The sequence below is a fragment of the Podarcis tiliguerta genome (genome assembly GCF_965153285.1).
Source record: "Podarcis tiliguerta genome assembly, chromosome: 12".
In the NCBI taxonomy this organism is placed as follows: Eukaryota; Metazoa; Chordata; class Lepidosauria; order Squamata; family Lacertidae; genus Podarcis; species Podarcis tiliguerta.
This window is the reverse complement of record NC_139545.1, coordinates 43194667-43215794: the sequence shown is the minus strand read 5'-3', so window position 1 is coordinate 43215794 and position 21128 is coordinate 43194667. Positions and strand designations below refer to the sequence as shown.

General features: G+C 42.3%; 2 long non-coding RNA genes across 2 annotated transcripts in view; one reads left to right on the top strand and one right to left on the bottom strand.

Annotated features, from left to right (window-relative positions):
• The window catches only part of LOC310661171, a 400681-nt gene extending 380533 nt beyond the window's left edge, over nt 1–20148 (top strand). The window contains exon 3 of the long non-coding RNA XR_014503807.1: nt 19489–20148. This is a non-coding gene — a long non-coding RNA (uncharacterized lncRNA). The remainder of the gene's footprint in view (nt 1–19488) is intronic.
• Nucleotides 1–21128, bottom strand: part of LOC310661177 — an 860679-nt gene that overhangs the window by 532075 nt on the left and 307476 nt on the right. The gene's annotated exons all lie outside the window — the stretch shown is intronic.

Genomic DNA, 21128 nt, shown 5'->3' with positions numbered 1-21128 from the left:
ACCACGAAGGTGGATTATTGTAATATTTTGTTGAACCGTGTCCCAGATTCTGCTAATTGAAAACCTGAATTTATAGAAAGTGCCACTCCTAGGAAATTGATGTGATTAAAGCCCAGGAACATGCTAATCCACTTCTTAAAGGCTTACACTGGTGAGCAGGGAGGTTGCTGGATGCAGGCTCTGTTAAATTGAAAATGCCTTCTACAACGCACCATATTCTTTTGACAGCAGCCTCCTTGTTTTAGACCCTTTGGAGAGGACTGGATTATACAGTGTTATAACCCTGCCTTTTGTATGGGGCAACCCAGCAGGCAGCATGGTGGGGCAAATGTCAGGGGTCACAGGCCCCTGTAGGCCCCACTGTACACTGGGCTGGACTAGCTCTTTCTTAAATCTCTTCCCACCCCCTACCCACACACCCTGCTGCCACATTATAAGATGCCCTCAGCAACAGCAGTGAGGGACTGAAGGAGACAATATCTTAAACCAGGAGGAATAGGGTACCATTTTGCTCCCAAGGGCCACATCCCTTTCTGGGCCAGCTTCTGAGGGCCACATGCCAGTGGTGGGCAGGGCCAGAAGGAAATGTGGGCAGCCCAACAAACTTTACCTTAGTACAGTAGGCCAGTTTCCACACACACACACACACACCCTTCTCAGTCCTCCATCAGGGCAAGTAAGGGTCATTCAAATACACAGCTAGGCAAAAACAGACAGGATGGAAAGCAGGGTTAGTGAAGGGTGTGGCTAGATAGAGAGGGCCAGAGACAGAGGTATGGAGGGATGCATTCAGTCTCCAGGGCTGAGGTTTCCCACTCTTGATTTAATCCCTTATCAATGTTGCCACAGGCCAGTGTGACATTACATTAGGAACATTGGAGAGGGATTAACATGGATGCAACCCTCCTCTCAGCACCAAGTGAAAAGGGGAAGGGGGGATCTTAGAGGTGCCCCCACAGTCTGCATTGGTCTGGGTGGCTCCTTCTCAATGCTTTCCCACCTTTCCACTCAACACTGAGAGGAGCTCTGAGAGGATGCAGCAAGCAAGAGAGTCATCTGTTTAATTCCTCCCCATTGAAATTTGTGGAGTGTTGCTCTGTTAATATGCTCCCACTTCAGCATTGAGAGAAGCACCATGGGACTGCAGAGCAAATGAGCTCTCAGTTTCATCCTTCACCACTAGGATAAATAGCATTGGTCTGGAGCAGCATTATGTTGGAGGTATCAATGAATTAAAATGGGCCGGCCTGTTCTGGTGAGCTCTCAAGGGCACCCACATGGTGATGGGAATGTTCCCAACCTACTCTTCGTTGCTGACTAGCTCAAGGGAGAAAATGAGAGCGGAGCACCCCAGGGGGCCTAGGAAGTTCATCCCTCTGAATGCTGGGGGAGGGGGAGCTGAAGTCACCTGTCAGATGCCCCCCCCCCCAAATGTTCTTTTTACATGAGTCGTTGAAGGGTGCAGATCAGTTATTTTCTGTTCTGTCCCCTGGTGTCAGGGTGGTGTTGCCACTGTTGGGATGCTTCCAAGGAATCGGGGGCAATTGGCAAGCCCCCAGCTGGCTCCAGCCCACCAGCCGATGAGCCGGTCGAACTCCAGTCCTTGGTGCGGCATGAATCTGTGACCCAGAGCTTCAGAAGTTTCAGAAGCTGGGCACACAACTCAGCAGAGTAAACACACAGAAGAAGTGGCAGGGAGAGGCTGTGTAAAGCATATTTACAGGCAGTTTATTCAGCATACATCAGACAAAAGGAAAAATATGCCTTCCCCCTTTCACATCCAAGCAAGCAGCAAAAGCAGAAGCTATACACACAAACGGAAGTTCCCAGCAAGCTGTGCTGGAGTGTAAAAAGACATGTGACATACAACAGTTCCACACATCTGTTAAGGTGGAATGCAATATCTTAACAGCCACAACAGGAGTGGGTTGTGGGCTACTTTCCATGCCACGAAGTTAATTGCGTTGGCAGATCCTTGGTATTCAATGAAGTTGTGACCTTAACTCCGGTTATGTCTCGTGTCCTCATTCCAGGAATGCGGGCATTCACCAGTGTGCAAGAAAGGCTTGATGTGCATGAACAGCAGTCCAAAAATTATAAGTGGGATTCAAGGTGGAGCTCATCTGCTTTTGCCACACACTTGAAAACAAACCCAATTCTCTAGTACTCTATTGTCCCGAGATAAAAAAAAAATATGGTGGGGGAGGTTGGGTAGATTTTCAGGACCTGTTTCTTAAATAGTTGTTCCCTGATGCAGAATGTTCTGATCTAATTGAGAGTGGCATCTCTTTTTGTAGCGCCAGTAACAATTTTAAACCCAAGAGAGAGAGAGAAATGTATTGTGTGCAGTTTAATTGGAAACCAGTGGAGAAAAACCTCATGGGTGGGCTTCACTGAACAAACCCCATCAGCTGAAGCCCTGTGTGATGGCTTCCACTCGGGCAACTCCACACACCCTGAAATGGGCTCAGGGAAGGGGTTGGGGTGGGGAAACCCAGAACAGCACGTGATGGGAGGGGAAAATATTCCATCTGGCAAGCGGATGTTTGCAATGTTAAGTCTCACAGTGGAAATGGCACCGCTTTTTAAAAGGTTGGATTGGTTTGTGGGTTCAGGGGGAAAGAAATCCCCCTACATGAAACCAAGTAACTACTGTTGCAAATCTCCCCTTTGGAGAGGCAGGAGAATGCTCTGATTTTGTTGTTAAGATGTCAAGAAGTAGAAGATCTGCAGTCTTCAGGATGCCTAACAAGACTTGAAAATTCAGCAGGAAACTTTAAAGAAATATTTTATATCGGTGTTGCCGTTTTTGCATCTCTAGTGTGTGCATTCCCTTTCATCATTGCAACCCTCTGGATTCCTGCTTATTCCTCACCCACTCCGATACTTCTGGTGCTAAGAGGATGAAATTCAGAGCTTCCATAACTCAGTGGTAGAGTGTAGGTCCCAGGTTCTAATCCCCGGCATCTCCAGGTAGGGTTGGGAGAGTCTTCTACCTGAAATCCTGGAGAGAGTCACTGCTAGTCAATGTAGACGGCATTGAGCTAGATGGACCAATGGCCTGCCTCAGAACAAGGCAGCTTCCTATGTTCCTATGAAGAGATGACAATTTGACCTGATGTAAACTATGGCTGCTTTAAATTATTCTTGTCCTCCACTGGTTTAGAGCATGTGCTCAGGTTTCCTGGAATTGGCCAATGTCTTCTTTGCAGTTGTCAATAAGGCATAGAATGAGATTGAGGCATTTATTAGTAGTAATCATAGCAACACCAGTTACAGTAGCAGCACCAGGGTTGCCATATTTTGAACAGCAAAAAAAGAGGACTCATTTGGCAACTTCTGCTTTTAACTGTGGATAGCTGTGACAACTCTCATTTTACATGCTTAGGAAAAAGAGGACATGTCCTGGAAAAAGAGGACACATGGCAACCCTAAATACTTCAGTGTCCTTGTTCACTTCACTGACAACTCCAAATGTGTCCTTGGCTAATAACATTTGTTTTTTTATTTGTTACTTTTTAAAGAAACACAATTTCTTTGGTTGCAACATTTCTATACAGCTTTATTTTTAAAAAAATCTTATAACCTAAATTAAAGAAATTTAATTTAGGTTAGATTATAACCTAAATTAAAGAAAGCAAAGCATTACAAAATACCAAAATAAAACATTACAGATGAAGGGCCTGCAAAGTGTAATTTGTTAAAGGTGCTGAGTGTTGCTAGGAGACCCCTATTCCCCTCACAGAACTCCAGTTTCCAGAGTGGCTTAAAAATCAATGCCTCTTTCCCAGGGAATTGGAGTTCTGTGAGGGAGATAGGAGGTCTCCTAACAACTGCCAGCCTCCTTAGCAAACTATACTTCTCATGATTCTTTGAGGGAAGCCATGACAGTTTAGGTGGTATGATACTGCTTTGCATGTATGGTTCAAATGGAGCCAAAATGTTTCAGGTCCTATCCTTATTTCACAGATCTGGCTTTTTGAAAAGGTCTTTGGCTGGATGACATTTCATCAGCTTGGTTTTGTATTTTTATGACTGTTCTGCATTTCTGAATTTTGTGAAATTTAAGGTAGCTTCCCTGCTTATGTCTTGATCTTGTGGTTGGGCTTAATTTGTGGATAGTTATTTATGTTTATATTGTTATAATATGATTTTTTAAAATGAAAAAAATCCACCCTGGATTCCTTTGGGAAATTAGGTAGAGTAGAAACTTGTTTAATGCACAAAAATCTTTAAGTCCATATCCATTTGAATTTCAAATTACAATTCCGGTCTGCTCCTGCCTGCAAAGCCGTCCACTCAGTGATCTATTTCTTGGTTATGAGTGAGACAGAATGACAGGGATCCCTTTAATCAGATAGATGTGTCCTTTAGTAAAATTGGGCTTTTCTTTATTCTGTTCCTGAATTCAACACTCTCCTTGAGAGTATCATCAACCAACTAAAAAAAAAAAAAAACACACCCCAAAACTATTATGGAATCCTCCATAGTTCAGGACCTGGCCTGCTTTTAGACCAGCTGCTATTGCTTATAATGTTTTTGGTAGGCCATGGGGAGACTTGATTTATATAGGGAACAAGTATATTTTGATAGCAGGAAGAACTGGAAAATATTTAAAACTCTCAGGTTCCCGCTTCAGTGTCTCTCAAAAGGATTGACACATGCACAGTTCCTTCCAGTTCTGATACTGATCTCTTATTCTTATAAATTACTTCTTTTAAAAAGGAAAGAAACCCACAACGTAAACCATCAGGAAGAAATGGAATTAGGACAAATGCTAAAAGGCTCTAGCTTAATGATTATGCCATGTGTGAAAATTGCAATTGGGATATTTTCTTTTCACATTTTAATGACGCTCTGAGGAATTTGTCTTTGGGATTAATGAAGGCGGTTGGTATGCTAAGGCTTAATAAAATCATGGGACTGGAATGTACCCCCAAAAAACTTTGTTGCCTCATCACCTGGGGTAGACAGGCTCCTCTACATTCCAAATCTTATTCATTCCCTGTATTAACCCCTTTGCAAATGAATTAAGGCCAGGGAATACAAGGATGATATAATGTTGCAGTCGCCTAAAGGAAGCCATGAAGCAGCCCTTATTCATCATAGTGTCCCACAGTCTTGGTATAACTAGGAGGGGAACATTTTTCAGGCCAAAACTTGAATTCCCTAGGCAGCCTTCCAGAGGCCACATGCCAGAGAGAGTCAGGGCCAGATGCAAAAGTAGGCAGAGCACTGAAAACGGTGGTACCTTGGTTCTCAAACAGCTTGGTACTCAAACCACTCAGAACCCAAACACTGAAAACCTGGAAGTAAATGTTCTGGTTTGCGAACTTTCTTTGGAAGCTGAACGTGCTCTGATTTGAATGTTACGCTTCTGATTTGAGTGCCACACTTCCATTTTGAGTGCCACACTTCTCTTTTGGGTGTTACTCTGAGGTCTGTCTGTTTTTGCTATTTTGCATTTTTGTTGTTGCTTTTTTGTTTTGTTTTTGTGACTGTGTGGAACCCAGTTCAGCTACTGATTGATTGTGTGGCTGCAGTACATTGTTTATTGTTTTCATTTTATGGATCAATGGTCTCATTCAATAGCAAAATTCATGTTAAATTGCTGTTTTAGGGGTTGTTTTTAAAATTCTGGAATGGATTAATCCATTTGCATTACTTTCTATGGGAAAGCATGTCTTGCTTTTGGAATGCTTCGGTTTTGGAACAGACTTCTGGAATGGATTAAGTTTGAGAACCAAGGTACCACTGTATGAACTTTACCTTTGTATGGCAGACAAGCTTCTACACACAAAACAAACAAACAAACAAACAAACAAAGACAATCCCTCTTTATCCTCCATCAAGGCAAACAAGAAGCTTTATTACAGTTCAATAACATATCTAGTCATATCAACTCAGGAGGAATGACCAGCGTAGCTCCTGCCACTGCCATTCCTGCTCTGCACCATGTGTCACCTGAGGTACAAGTTTCACTCTGCCTAATGGCAGAGCCGGCCCAGCTGGCTACATGGTGATTGTCCCTTTAGTCAACAATGTGTTGCATGCTTTATCATGCCAACTCTGTAATTTTCCACTGAAACAATGTCTGCCACATTCATTTTGACACCTGTATCTGCTGTACTTCCTAAACCATGCAATCCCATGAAATTAAAGGGTGTGTGTGTGTGTTTGTGTTGTGGATCCAGTATGGTTTTAGGTATCAAAAATATTAATTCACTTTGCAATGCACATTGAAAAGCTGCTGAAAATGACTTTAAGTCATTTAGGTTGCAAGACAGGCAACATTCGTAACGGAAATTGCTACTACAGATTTGCTGGGAGGAAAATCCTAGAGCCAAACCCTTTATCTATAATAATAATAATAATAATAATGCTGCAAGAATAAGAAAAGGGGTTCTTCCTTTTGTCTGCCAAGACCTCATGTTCCTCTATGCAATTTCAGGACCATTTTCCTGTCAACAACTCATTTGTCTCTGCTGCACACTTGAAGCAATGGCCTCCCTTGAGAAAGATGAATGAGTCCCAAAGGAAAGTCTTAGCCAATCCCATCCAATGAATGAAGTTTAGCTCTCTGTCACATTCCCTCAGAAGACTTGCTGTTGCTTAACAGAGGTTCAACTCACCCATTCACCAGCAAACCCATACAGATGCTGGGACCACTTGAGAGTTGCCCCTTCTGAAGGTAGGAGAACATTCAAGGACTCACACACACTTCAAACACTTCTAGCATTTCTACAGTTCAGAAGTGCAATGTTGCCATCTCTTTCCCTCCATGCCACAAGTTATGACCATTAAATATTGGCCCATTGGCAGACCAACCCTGTGGTACAAAGATGTCTACAGGTGTGACATGAAGACTGGCAACATCAACCCCTCCATGTGGGAATCGCTTGCAGACAACTATAGTGCCTGGAGACAGGGAGTCAGGTCATGTATTCACAGCAGTGACCAGAGGAGGAAAGACTACTGGGAGGAGTACACAGAGAAGAAATGCCATGGTGCATTTGCAGCAGCACAATCAGACACCTTCATCTGCCTCAGCTGCCAACAAAACATGTCTCTCTCATATTGGTCTCTGCAGCAAGAGCTACAACTCTTCAACAGTTTGGCATCACCTCTAAAAGTGCACTCCTCCATCGTCTGCTGTGACAGACAAATATTAAACTGGTTTGATAGCCATTCCTTCACCCCACAAGCCTATGGAGCTATTGTTCTCTTAAGAGTCTAGAGGTGTCGTTCATTGGAAGTGCACCCAGGACCATCTGATTTGAGGGGCCAATAAGGATGGTGCTTAGAACTTCTGCTGCAAGCTGCATTTCTGATTCTGAATGGGCCAACTGAAGCATTTGAATTTCCCCTCTTCTTGAGGTGTTGTCTCCCTGCATAGAAACTGCCCAGTTTACTTTGTTTTTCATGCCAACATCAGAGAGATGGAGAGGCTTGTCTGGTGGGACAACCATCTGAACTTCCCAGCAGCTGTGTGACTATTGCTTACCAAGAAGAAATTTAGGATGCTGTTGTGTGAACTTAAGGATGCTACTGAAAATTGCCTTTGGAAAATTTGAGTCTAATGTGTATCTGTAGTGATCTGATCATCAATGAAATATAGAAACGCATGTATCTGAAGAAGTGTGCATGCACATGAAAGCTTATTCCTAAAACTACTCAGTTGGTCTCTAAGGTGCTACATTATAATTTTTAAATTCCCATCATCCCTGACCACTGGTCTGATTGCTAGGGATGATGGGAGTTGTAGTCCTAAAACAGCTGGAGGGCCAAGTTTGGCCGTGCCTGCCCTACAGCAATGAGAAACCCTGATGTGATTTTTTGTGTGAATCCTACTGATTCTGTTTTGGTCAAAGTCATAATTCCAACTGATGTTTTGTCCAGGCAGAGTCTTCCAAATTCACCTCTTATTTCATTTCAGGCCATGTTCTGAGTCAAGTATAACAATAATTGAGTGAATGAGAGATTAACCTGGCAGGGAACAGAATGAGACATCACTGCCACACATGCTAATACCATTTGCTAGGTACTGGATGCTGTGAGACAGATGCAACTCATTGGTCCTGCTAGTTGAAGCTCACACAAAGACTTCTGCTAGTGCAAGACGGCTTCCCCACCTCTCCTCTCCCCATGCATCAGCTCACACACAAATTGGCTCGGGTATGTTGGCAAGGGGCGAACCCCCAGAAAGTGTGCAAAGGGAGAAGAGGGAAGACCATTCTGTCAGGCAAGCAGAAACATTTATGGCAGCACAATATTGATTTCCTCCCAGTGGAAATGCCAGCCGCTGCTTTGTTTGTAATACCCCAACTCCTGAAATGTACAGGCATAGCACACTAAATACCATTTGCTATTATCAGGCAGTGCGACTGTAATTAATTTCCCTCTTATTTCTTTTGCTTTCCAAGCCCCCCACCCAACTTTACAACTCACCATATGATTAAGGAAGAACAAATATGCTTTTCTTCACTGCTTGTGTGATTTATTGACTATTGTGCTCTGAATACTTCCCAATTATTTCCAAAGGCAATAAAGTAGCAGGCGAAACAGCAAGAACAAATGTGTGATTTAAAATGGCAAAAGGCAGTTGTTGACTCTCAAAACAAGGGGGGGGGGAATCAATATTAATACTGTATTTCTTCATGACATTTCAAGGTTTCCAGACTAGGTGCAAAGGGGTCTTTCTTATTGCTGGATGCTGCATTAGTCCAAAGGGATTAGCCTAATGCATGAGGGGATATTTATATGGTGCAAAGAATAAAATAGTCTTTCAGATTCCAGGCTACTCTTTTGGTGTATTTACTTTTATAGTCTCATTGACCGAGTCAAAATACATTAACTTACTGACACATTACCTACAGCCAAATGTGCTACTATAGCTGTTTAAAAGGCACAGTCAGTGATACTATTCTCTAAATTTGGCACAGACCAGTCAGCTACTTTTGATTTGCCTGATACATGCCAACAACACTATACTGCAGGCAACTGAACACAGAGAAGGTTGAAAGTATATGTCACAGCAGGGCTAAGACCAGAGATGGGATGGAGCACCTGGGCAGATTGCACAGGTAGACCTTATAAAACCAGGTCATAAACTGGGAGAGGAAGATCAGTCTTCTCCACCTGGTACCATCTGGTTGTCATTGGACTCCAGCTCCTATCATTCCACCCAGAATGGCCAATGATCAGTGGTGATGGGAGCTGTGGTTCAACAACATCTAGACAACCCACACAGATTCTCCATCTCTGCATTACTTGTTTAGCCATGTGAAGAAAGAAGGAATGAAACTACCATTCCATATTCCAGAATAAGAGCATAAGAAGAACCTGCTGAGTCAGGCCAGTAGTCCACCTGTAGTCTACATGAGATGGCTGAATTCAGAACACTGGTCCATTTAGCCCTGTATGGTCTACCCTGACTGGCAGCAGCTTTCCAGAGTTTCATACTGGGTGCTCTCCCAATGCCGGGGATTGAACCTGGGAGTTTAAGCATGCAAAGCAGATGCAGTACCATTGAGCTATGGGCATGTTGAAAATATCTGGTCTTTGTTTCTTCTTTAGGTGAGTAATACCCTTCTTGCCTCTGAAACAAGTTGGAGGCATTTTGAAGGTGTTTGGGAAAAGGGCTTTGATAGGGGTAATCTTTCATTTATGAGTTTTGTGTGCCTAAATAAGCCGGGTATACACTCTCTTGCCTGTGCTTGCCTGTTGTTTGCCCTAATACACTTTGCCTAGGCAAAATAACTTCCACAAGCATTCCTCCTTGAAAATCAGGTTTTGATTAAAATTCTTCAAATTAGAGTAGCCCATGCCAAATTTGATCTGATCATTAGCTTAACAAGGTTTCCCCCTCCCTCCCCTCCCTCCTCTCATGACAATCTTATTTATTTTAAATTACCACTGCTAAATCAATTGGATTGCTCTTTCTATGTTTCCCTTAATTAATGATTGCCAGAGAAAATATTGTTGCTGTTGCAGGCTGAATAGCACTGATGGTATCAATGTCCCAGCCACCTGTCACATCTGCCAAAAAGGCAGAGTGAAAGTTAAGTCTGAAATACCGAGGTATATTATAATGAAGACTTAGGGGAGAGGGAGGAAGGGAGAGATGAGTGCTGCCACTTCTAAACTTCTGTTTCAGCCATGGTGCAATTGATGCCTATAAGTAGGTGTAGCTGTCAACTAGTATTCTGGGAATAACTTTATTACCTGTGGGATTCATGAGCTCCAGCCAAAAATATAACTATATCTGTATCTATCTCATCTATCTCTATCTCTATCTCTATCTCATCTATATCTATAATCTATATCTATATCTATATCTATATCTATATCTATATCAATATCTATATCTATATCTAATCTATATCTATATCATCTATATCTATATCTATATCTATATCTATATCTATATCATCTATATCATCTATATCATCTATATCTATATCTATATTTTTCTTTCTTTCTTTTTTAAAAAAATATTATCTGAACTTAGAATACACCTGGGAGACATTTATAGACAATGATGGAAATGCCCACCGAAAAATAAGGGATAGAATCACAGAATTGCCTGCAATGTGGTAATCCAAGGATGTATATGGATATATGATTATTGCAGAGGTCAGCAGTGTGGTGCCCGTGGGCATGAAGGCATCTGTAAAGGCCTTTCCTTGTGCTCTCAGTCTCCTCTCCCTCTTCCCTGGCCTGTACTCTGAGTTGTTGTTTTTGTCATCTCAGTACACTAGATCACAAGAGGGATTGATTACTAGACAGAACTGTCAGCAGCACCTATTATTATTATTAGTAGTAGTAGTAGTAGTAGTAGTATCCCACCCATCTGATTGGGTTGCCCCAGCCACTCTGGATGGCTTCCAACATACAGTCATATCTTGATTTTCAATCAGCTTAGTTCTCAAACGTTTTGGCTCCCAAACACTGCAAACCCAGAAGTGACTGTTCCAGTTTGCGAACTATTTTTGGAAGCTGAACGTCTGACAGGGCTTCTGTGGCTTCTGATTGACTGCAGGACCTTCCTGCAGCCAATCGGAAGCTGCACTTTGGTTTCCGGACATTTTGGAAGTCAAACAGACTTCTGGAACAAATTCGGTTCGACTTCCAAGGTACAACTGTATATTAAAAAATGATAAAATATGAAACCTTAAAAAGCTTCCCTAATCAGGACCGCATTCAGATGTCTTCTAAAGGTTATACATCTGATCAGAGGGTGTTCCACAGGGTGGGTGTCACTCCAGAGAAGGCCCTCTGCATGGTTCCCTATAGCTTCACTTCTCTCAGTGAGGGAACTGCCAGAAGGCCCTCAGTGCTGGATCTCAGTTCCCAGAATCCTTTGAGAGAAGCCATGACTGCATAAAATGGTATGATACTGATTGAAATGCATAGATGGGGCCCAAGTCAGGAGTGGGGAACCTGTTGTCCTCTGCATGTGGTTCGAAGGAGCAGCTCAGAATTGAAACAGACAGACTTGGCATGGGGTGGACTCTCTTTCTATTAGTAGCTTTTAAGAAGAGGGCACCTACGAAAGATGCAGTAGCAGTGGGTTTATTGCATCGCCAGGTGTTTGGCCTTGATGGTCCCTTCCAAATCTGATTCTATGGTTTTCAAGGCACTATTCTTCACATGGTATGGTAACTGTTGCCTTTTAGGGATTGTGTTGGGGGGGTCATTACCAGGGATGGGGAACCTGTGGCCCGCTGGATATTATTGGTACTCACCTCAGTCCAATGGTCTGGATGTCTAACAGTCAGGGATAATGAGTGTTGCAGTCCTACCACATCTGGAGGGCCACAATTTCTCCCATCCTTGGTGTATATGATATATGTGGTATATAGTCAAACTTGCAGCAGCCCGTCTCCTTTGCCAATTAATTAAATACTGCTAGGTAAGTCAGATCTATGGGAGCGGCTGGCTGCAAGCCACCCTATGGGTCATTCATGAGCCCCAGGATGGGGAAAAGCAGTTCTGGGGCCAAGAACAGGGCTGGAATGTTGCTTTTACAGCTACGTTTCAAGCTAGCATTTGTGCTGCCAAAGCCAATTTATAGTATTGAGCTGCCAGTTAAGTGGCTCTTTATTCCATTTTTATTGCTCCCATCAATCAGTGGTTCCCTTCCTCAAAAATATAGGGTTCCAAAGGGATAATGGTTCTCCTGTGCTATCATGGTGGAAGCAGGCTGGCTGTGACTATATTAATCACTATCTTTGGCACTATATTTCCTTCCCCTTCATGACTTGACTGCGCCTCTCCTTCCCTTTCTGCTGCTATCCCTGAAAATCCAAGCCTTGATTTTATATTTCCTCTGTGCAGCTAAAGGCAAGAGAAGTATTTAATAATTCTACCATATGGATTCCCCATAGTCCACCCCAGGTAAATGAGCTGTACAAAATGATACATCTACCTTATTCAAATTCCTTCTGTTTAACTTCCAGAATAGTATTCCCTCGCCTACTCCCCTACACAGGCTTATGCTTTTCTATCACTCACTGATTTTTTTCTTCTCCTCTAAAGGAGGAATTGGATTAATATTTGGCCATAACTTCTTCAGCTGAATTTAAAGCAGATATCTGGCAAAATCTCTTTTTTAAAAAAAAAAGAAAAGAAAGAAATCTCATTTTACAGTCTGAAGCAGCACACTAATACCTTTCTCGTTGATCGGGTGGTAAAAAAAAACCAAAACATTTCTGCAGCATATTAAGAGTTTGGAAAATTTCCCTTCCAATTAATCTACCGTTGTGAAAACTTTAGACTAGGATAATAGAGAATATCTTTCTTGTGAGTTTATAGCAACAGTTTAGAATGATCCCATATTTTTAACAGAAGGATCTAGGCTTAATTTTAAAATATGCATGGACATTGCCAAGTATTCCAGTTGCAACAACATAAATCTTCCACTGGATCAAAAAGCCCCTTCCACCAGTGGAGAGAGTGTGCTCTTGCCTATGCCAAGATCAAAACAGTGAGATCATGCATTGTGCCCACATAGCCACAATTTTGCTGCCACCTTGCCTCACCCCAGCCCCACCCGGGTCATCTGCAGAATGCCAATGTTGGCTCCATGACTCTCCCACAGCACACAGCCCTCTACTGAGGGCATCTAGAGAAATGGCAACCACACAAGTGCAGCGCTTCCATAGGACTCCCCTGGAACATTTTGGCAGCCCAAGTCCTGCTCCATTCAAATTGCTGGTTTTGACCTTTAAATTGAAATTGAAATACTTTATCGTCACTTGTACAACTTGTATACAGTGAGATTACACGGGCACCCCCACTCAGCTTTCTTAGTCTTAATTTCCCTCGTTTACTGATGCACACCCACCAAACCCAAAAGTCAGTTGCCCTGTTGTTATCTTTTCATTCAGCAGCCTAACAGCCCACGGATGGAAACTGTTCTTTACCCTGTTGGTGCAACTAATCATGTTCCTATATTTTCTGCCTGAGGGCAGGAGATCAAGAAAGTGCCGGCCAGGGTGTGAATCATTCTTGAGAATTTTCCTCACTCTCCTGAGGCAACATTCTTCTGCTATTTATATTTATATATAAAGCCCCATATGCCTAAGGACCGGAATACCTCAGGGACCACCTCTCCCCATATGAACCAGCCAGACCTCCAGTATTTATCAGAGGCCCTTCTCTGTGTGCCCAACCCAAGGGAGGTAGTAGAAAGGGTGGCCACACAAGAACAGACCTTCTCAATGGCAGCTCCCCACCCCCATCAATGGAACACTTTTTCCTTGTCAGTCTTTGGGACAAGACAATTTTGTTTACCTAGGCCTTTGGTAAGTATGTTGATGCATACAGACATGTCCATCTTTTAGCAGGATGGGTAGGATCTGTCCTTATTCATATGTTACCAGATGAACATTTTATGCATTTTGTACTGTTCATTGTTTTAATTTTTTCCGCTCCTGGTTTTAAATTGCTTTCGTGTGTTGTATTTTACTTTGCAAAAGGTGGAGTGGCTGAGACATGATGCAATAGGGCAGAGGTATCTTCTTCTTCTTCTTCTTCTTCTTCTTCTTCTTCTTCTGCAATCACTTGTAGCCAAGTAAGATTGTCTTCCATAAACACAGTTTTAAAAGTGAGTCTGTAAGTGACTGTGGAGGCTAATTCTGGTTCCACATGTCCTTCCACAGTGGTGGCATAGGTTTCCGGGTGGGAGTTGATCATGGTGAGGGTTTGCCAAGCGTGCCTACCTCTTAATGCATTACACTCTTTCATCCTGAGCTTGAGCATCTTCAAAACTCATGACACCTTTGGTAAAGGCTGTATCTAATGTGCCACTTGCCAGAGGTTGTTCAGCCACAACTACCAAAATCCCTGACTGTCGGCTGTGCTGGCTGGGACTGACAGGAATTGGAGTCCAACAACATCTGTCAGGTGCCACACTTACTATCCCTGTCATAAAGGAAAATTCATATTTGGATAGGATTTAGGGCAGTGTCAAGAAGGGCACCTCCCCAAAGCCCAGTAAGTGCTTGTTCAACTTTGGGAAGCACAAGGGGTCTCCTGCCTTCTTCTCAAAGCAGCACACCTGAAGTTGATGCCATGAAGACTGGGGGGAGGGCATCAAATGGCCTCAGGGGAGCATATTACCAAGGTCTGCCTTTGGGGCAGGAACTAAAGAGAACAGGGAGAAAGCGCTTTTGCGGGGGATGCCAGTACCAGGGAACTGTTATAGAGAATTGTTCCTACTGTGTTAGAAATGTATTTGAGCATATTGTGCTATTGTGCGGTTTTTTTGCCATTCTGATGCCTTGGGGTAATGAGAGGCATTTTTAAAAAAGCAATAAATAAATTGTTCTAGGGCACAGCCCACAAGCAAAGGACATGATTCAGCAACCTTGCAGAAGGTAAGGAGATCTAGATCTAATGAGTGCCTGGACATGCAAGCTGCCCTGAGTTCCTTGGTGGAAGAATGGTAAGGTATGAAATAAGTAAATACATAGAAGCTTTAATAATAATAATAATAATAATAATAATAATAATAATAATAATAATTTATTTGTACCCCACCCATCTGGCTGGGTTTCCCCAGCCACTCTGGGAGGCTTTCAACAAAGATTAAAAATACATTAAAATGTCACACATTAAAAACTTCCCTGAACAGAAGTCTTCTAAATGAATGAATACAACTAGCATGAACTGGTTGTTGACAGTGCTCTTTAGGTCAGGCAATAGTGATCCACTCCCTGCCCTGACCCTCTCACTTCATCTACAACAGGATGTGCTAGACTACAACTCCCATCACCTGTGGCTATTGACCATGCTGGATAGGGCTGATGGAGCTTAGAGTCCAATGATATTTCTGAGCGACACGTTTCATTTTCTTCAGTATTTTTAGATGCACAAAGGCTGACAGCACACGTATACAAAATAACAAGCCAGAAAACAGGGTCAAGTCGACAAATTCTCTCACAGGTTTTGCTGTCAATCACTGAATAGATTCATAGTAGAAGGGAAGAAGAAAAATGCACAAACTTAAGACGTGTCTGGTTTAAGTCGCCTGTGGCTTAATAAGAGCACTTTTGTTTCTCTTTGGAAGATTCACATATCATATGGTTTGATGCAAATCCCAGCCAAGTTGATCGAAGAGCAGGCTGGCAGGTTTGGAAGTACAAGTTCGCAATATTTTGGCTTGCATGAGCAATGCATTATGCTGCTCTGAATGGAGCCTTAAGTCGTTTTCTATACCCAGACAATTCTGCATATCTGATTACAGCATTAGGGTAAAAAGGGTTCAGCTGTCCAGAAGGTTTTGCAATTTGATGATATCATAACCAGGGTGTTATTAAATCTCGCAGCAGCTGGAGTTTTGATTCCAGGCTTGCAGTGATCCCATTGAGATATTTGGTAAGGATGGATTTCCGGCATGTCTCCATTAAAATAAAAAATGTAAAGAACATTGTTCACGAAACTTCAGTGTCAGCATAACTTTACTGTGACTTTAATAAGGAACCTACATTTTAGTCTTATTCAATTAGCTTTAAGAACTGTTCCATAAAATTAAATCCAGTTATGTACTTTAGGTTAATTTACTTTGCTATGTATATTTTTAGCTACAGCATCTTTCAGGAAGTAATGCAAAATCATGATTTAGCACATTTTCTTTTAATGAATGTTACACAATTTAAAATTGAAATAGTGATAATGATAGAGAAGTCCATGATTAAACAGAGTGTGTATATATAATATAATAATATTATATACATAAAATAACTATAATTCTCTCTCTCTCTCTCTCTCTCTCTCTCTGTGTGTGTGTGTGTGTGTGTGTATGTGTGTGTGTGTGTGCAGAGATAAAAGGGGAAAGAGTTTAAGCACTTACTTTACTTATACAAAAATGAATATCTCATATTTTTTCCTCTGAAAGGAGACTCTCGAAGTCTCTAAGGAACTATAAATATGAACGCAAAAATAAAATTAACGTAGTTGTATCATAAAAACAATTAGACAAATGCCGACATAAATATGAACTAAAATGCACTATTTAAAAAGCGGGGACACAGAGCCTTGTGAACAGAATCAGTGCTTCTCAGACAACAGTGGTCAAGTCTCCAAGACCTTCTGAAGTCTTTTGTATCTGCAGCTCATTAGTGCTAAAAGAATATTATTCTTCATTCCAGCTCTTCTGTACCCCTGAGTGAGCACCTGGTTTATTTGCCTACTTGGGGAATCTAAGGTAGAATCGTGTGCAAACCTGCAAGATAACATTGTTTGGAGCTGGAACAAGTCTACTGTAGCCTCAAGGATAACCAAACAAAATCACACTATCTAATAAGATCTGTTAGTGCCACTCCTTTATACAGCAGCTTCTCTCTCTCTCAAATAGGACGAGTAACAGGTAATTATGCACCAGATCCTAGAAGAATGGGACTTTTCTCCTGTTATCCCACATTAATATGCTATTTTTGGAGCTTTCTTTCTATTGCCTTTTCCCTGAGGGGCTGTGTAATTTCAAACTTTTAAGTCAAGAGTTCTAGCAATTAAATGAACGTAGTTCCTACACGAGATTCCTTGCTTCTTTGTTCCAAAGCACAGGATGCACTTGGCCCCGTAATGATCAACATCAACATGTAAAAGTTTATTGTTGCTGTGATTGGTGGTCAGTTTTTGATGACAATTCAAAGCATGGATGAAGTTGGCACAACCTGAAATATTTTCATTTAGGAGTAGCTGCTTTCGGCTGCAAATACTTAGTAAAGAAATACATCCAACTGAATTCAGTGGTACCTGTTTCCCAAGGAATTATGTTCAGGTTCGGCTGTAAAGAATATGACATGGAAGGCTTGGAGGATTCAGTAGTGAGGAAGATGGAAGTTCTTCTTCATTTACTTTCTTTAACAACAACACTCCAGGCCCAGAGCACCCCTTAGATCACTCAGAGCCAATGATGGGCAACTCTGTCAATATTGGTTTCCCTTAGCTTCTAATTTTTCCAGTTGTAAGTCTTTTTTTCCTCCATATTTCCATCTCAGGTTGCCTTTTTAACAATAAAAATAGAAAAGGCTCATGAAAATCCATCAGTATTTTAGTGTTCTCTCCCAACACACACACATTTTTGTATACAAACTTGCTTAATATACACATTTCTGCAAAGGAAATATATTTCCACGAATGGAATACATTTTGTATGTCGTCTTCACGAACATGTACACTTTTATGCACACATAAGTAATGTGTACAAAAACACATACACTAAGGTAGTCTGGGAAATGGCATGGCTAAAACTCAGAAAACTATGGATTTCAAAGGATGGTTGTGTTTCAGTTAGTGTGTTGTTTCAGAAAGGACAGATTAGTTAGGTTCACCTTTAAATGGGAACTAAATTGAATTTCTCCCCTAGTCCTAGCCACACCCTTCCCTCATTTTGTGAGTAGGAAGTTCCGCCCCTTCCTCTTCCTGCTCCCATCACTTTTAATCTACACATATCCCCACAGAAAGCATCACTCTGTCTGCAGAAATCTGGACATCTAAACATACAGAAGGGTTGTAGGGAGAACTCTGTCCTCTGACCAGTGGCTGAGCAAGCCGATTGGGTGCCTGGGGCAGGGCGAGCCGGGGCAGGTCACCTCCGAGGAGTGTGCCTGGCTCCTCCCACTCAGCTGCCCTACAGCTGGGGGGGAGGCAGCAGGAGGACCATTTGGGGCAGCGTAGGACCTGCAGGTGCCCAAGCCACCGCATCACTCCCAGGAGACGTGTGGCTCAGGTGCGCTGCAGGCCCCACGGTGAGTGCTGCCCGGCATTTTGTCACCCCCCTCAGTGGTGACATCCAGGGCAGACTGCCCCCACTGCACCCCCCTCTTCCTCCATCCCTGCCTCTGACCTTGGGGTCACAGGTCACAGAAGGTAGTGCCCTGCGGTATACTGTATTCTCCATTCCGTAGTGCAATTTTTACTTGTCACTCCTAATACAGGCCTAGAATATGCTGGCATTAAAATGAGTTTCTCCTCTTCTACTTCTTCAGTTGAGAAGTTGACCACTTAGCAAAGCAATATATGCTGAGAACAATCAATCGTGCCCTGCCATTATGCAGGGAAGCCATCCTAATCTGTATTCTCGTTTTCATTTTATTTTTGTGGGCAATTCTTCCTGTTTCAGATGTTTACTTGCAACCAGACAATATCCCCCTCCTTAATGATTTTGGCACCTCCAAGACCTCTGCTCCGGTTTGTCCATTGGCTTCCTGTCAGGTCTTGGATTGATTTCATCTAGTTCCTTATTGACTTTTAAGGCATTGTGTGCTTTAGACCTTTCCCACACTGCTAAACTGCACCTTCCCTGCAGGCTAGTGTGTGCTGCAATCGACCTTGTTGTGGACTCGGTGGGTTTCCGTGCAGGACTTTTGTTTCAAGGGCATTTCCTTGTTAAATATAAAAATACCACAACCCCTAGAATCCTGTCATTCTTGACATCTGGATGGCTAGCTCCTCTTCGACTCAAGTGTCTTTCCTTCTTTTTAAAGTTCTTTTCTCCGCTTCACACCTTCTGATGGTGATACATTCACACTGAGGCTCAAATTATGCTTTTAGTACTGTTGTTTAGACGTGGAATTGTTCCATGTCACACCTGCTCAGTTTTAAATGAGTAGCCAAAGCACTCAAGAGGGACTGTCCATAAAGCATGTCTTCTTCTAAAAGCTTTTTTGTTTTTGTTTTTTTTGTTTTTTGCATTCTTTTCTATTTTGAAAAGGCTTTTCAAAAAAAGAGCAAAGTGCCATTCCAAGGTTGGAGCTGACTTCTTTGTTGGAGCATTGAGTTGCCATTGTATAATTCCTTTTCGGGCCGACCAGAAGAAGATACACAGAAGAGAGATTGAAATCCAGGTATCTCATCATTGGAGTTCCGTTGGGGTTGCACCAGGACAAGTATACACATAGAGAGTTGTTCTCATAGACTTATTTCAGGAATATTTGGACTGTTTGGCTTTGAGATACTGCATATAAGTTAAATAAGCAGGGAGACAATATACAGCCTTGTCGTACTCCTTTCCCAATTTTGAACCAATCAGTTGTTCCATATCCAGTTCTAACTGCAGCTTCTTGTCCCACATAGAGATTTCTCAGGAGACAGATGAGGTGATCAGGCACTCCCATTTCTTTAAGAACTTGCCATAGTTTGCTGTGGTCGACACAGTCAAAGGCTTTTGCATAGTCAATGAAGCAGAAGTAGATGTCTTCCTGGAACTCTCTAGCTTTCTCCATAATCCAGCGCATGCTTGCAATTTGGTCTCTGGTTCCTCTGTCTCTTCTAAATCCAGCTTGCACTTCTGGGAGTTCTCGGTCCACATACTGCTTGAGCCTACCTTGTAGAATTTTAAGCATAACCTTGTTAGCATGTGAAATGAGTGCAATTGTGCGGTAGTTGGAGCATTCTTTGGCACTGGCCTTCTTTGGGATTGGGACTCCAATACTTTGGCCACCTCATGAGAAGAGAAGACTCCCTGGAAAAGACCCTGAAGTTGGGGAAGATGGAGGGCACAAGGAGAAGGGGACGACAGAGGACGAGATGGCTGGACAGTGTTCTCGATGAGTTTGACCAAACTGCAGGAAGCAGTGGAATACAGGAGTGCCTGGCGTGTTCTGGTCCATGGGGTCACGAAGATTCTGACACGACTAAACAACTAAACAACAACAACAGCATATTATTTAAGATTTCATGTTTTAGATGGTGTTGAAATGCTGCACATTATTATTAATGAATTTTGTAAACCACATGTAGAGTTGTTTAGTTTGTGATTTATCTCTCTTTTCTATTTTGTCAACATTTGTGTCTCTATCATAGGCCTACTTGCAGGTTGAGGGAGGGCCCCCCTCCCCCACCCATTTGTCATCTCACACAGAGCCCCTTCCTTTGTTCCCTCAATGACCTAGGCTAGGCTATCACCTCACTAGGAAGCTAGTGAATTGGAAGGGGGCCAAGCATTCAGCCTACCTCCTGAAAAACTCATAGCAATATGAATATGGATGTATGAGAATCACGAGGAGAAAATATGTCACTGAGGTGTCAGCAACATACCTATTGACATATTAGAGACATACTGTATATCAAATTTATAACTCTGCGGAACAAAATGCAGTTGAGAGGAAGGAACTCGATCCTACATAGGAACTGTTTCTCTGGAACAGAAATTCAGCAAATAAAAAGTGAAACTGTGGAGCAGGTCCAAACGTGTGAGGTAGCCACTGGTGTCTGTGAAAACATAACAGGAGAATATCGGAACAGTAGTAATAGGAAACAGCTATGCAGAGTCTGCATGTATCTGTTTATGTTTCTCAAGAGGACCAGCCTGAGTTTAACAACATTAGAGACACCTTTTAATATAAATATGTCCATATGAATGAATATACGATTGTGCTTTTAGAACCTAATACACCTAAAGTGTGTGTCATTGAATTCTGAAATAGTGAAATGCAAATTACATCATCGTCTTACAAATGCTTCCAAAACTGAGTGGGAAATCACCTAACAGTATACTTCAATGCTGTCATAGCTAATAAATCTACAGGTTTGTAGCTGGAGAATAATAAAATAGGGGTCCATGTCTGTTGTTGTCAACACAGGAACTGGCCACAAACCAAGACTGCTTAAGAGACTTC